Consider the following 1,570-nt stretch of genomic DNA (forward strand, 5'->3'; position numbering starts at 1 on the left):
TCGGGGCAGCCGGCTGTCAGCGGGAGCTCGGGGCCCCTCTGGGGAAGCACTTCCTGCTTCCTGGTGGGAGGCTGGGCCTGCCCGTCGGGGGGTGGGGGGCGTGGAGGGACGGGGGCGAGGAGGGCCTGCCCCTGGTGGGGAGGGAGGTGGGCTCTGAAGAGGATCGTCCTCAAAGCCCCAGAAAGAAGACAGTAGGAGAGGTCGCTGGACATGGTGCAGCCCTGGCCCTTCACCTGGACGGGCCCTGACACCTGAGGCCTCCTGACCTTGGTGGCCTCGCCTGTAGCAGATCCAGACCCCAATGTTTCCCAGTGAGCGCGACCTGTGGGCCCTGTGACCCTGAATTACAGCTGTCCCACCCTCTGCCAGCAGCTGGAGATTCCAGGGCTGCAGGGACAGGCGGGGGCTACAGGGACAGACTGGGGGTGCAGGGACAGGCTGGGGGTGCAGGGGGTGCAGGGACAGGCTGGGGGTGCAGGGACAGGCTAGGGATTTGTGGGAATAATGGTCCGTAGTGAGATGAATGCAGACAGTGCTCATTTCTCTGTCGCTGCAGGAATTATCCTCCCAGGGCCCAGTGTCCCCTGGAGACGGGCAGAAGCCACTCTGCAGGGGCCCAGGGAATTCTCACCTCGACTTGCAAATGGAGGCCCAAGTGGCCCATCTTCTGCCCAGCTACCCCTCCCCCGAGGGAAAGTCCCCCTGACTGGTCGGCTTCGGCCGCTTTTCAGGCGGGTCCGCGGGCGCACGCACCACTCTCTGGTCCGGCAGCGTCTTCGTCACGTCCCCGTTGGAGAACCGCACGATGGTGGTCCTGAGACCCTCGTCCTTGGCGTCTCTGCAGCCCGCGCCCCGCGTCTCGCCCACCTTCGCGGAGACACAAAGGCCCGGATTGGGGAGAACATGACCCGTGTCTCCCTCCTCCTCCTCCTCCACGGCCCGTGCGTGGCTGTGGGCCCGCCTGTGGTTTCCGTGACCAGACACTAACCCACCGGCCCCACGCCCGCCCCGGGGCCTGCCCACGAGGGGCAAATGCGATCCTTCGCCCTGCAAATGCGTTTCCTCCAGGTCGCTATGCAGATCATCAGCCTATCAGCCCTCGGCCTGGGTATCCGAGCTCCTGGCGCTGGTGGCGCTGGAAACCTTGACCCCATAAACGGGTGATTTCCACGTAGACTTGTCCTTCGTGTACTTTTCCTTCCTTCCCACCCCGGCCCTTGGCCGCACGCCACCCGCCTTGTCCAGAGGTGACTGGTTTCTATCACAAAAGGCAAGTCTCACGGGGCTGCGCGGGCACCGTGCTGAGCTAGGAGGTCAGAAAAACCTTCAAATGCCTGTCAGGCTAACGAAGGGAGACCCTGACGGAAACGCAGAGACACTCGAGAGGGAGCCACACGCGGAGATTCTGAGAGGCGACGGCGACTATCAGTGACTGAGCGTCACTCCACCACGTGTGTCACTCCACACGGCTCAGGGGCCGAGCCGAGGCCACCGGGGAAACGCACAGGCCTGACCCCCACGCTGGGCTCTGAGTGTCCTCTGCACCCACCAGGCAGGTCGATGGCAGGCC

This window comes from Myotis davidii, unplaced genomic scaffold (assembly GCF_000327345.1).
Source record: "Myotis davidii unplaced genomic scaffold, ASM32734v1 scaffold592, whole genome shotgun sequence".
Lineage (NCBI taxonomy): Eukaryota > Metazoa > Chordata > Mammalia > Chiroptera > Vespertilionidae > Myotis > Myotis davidii.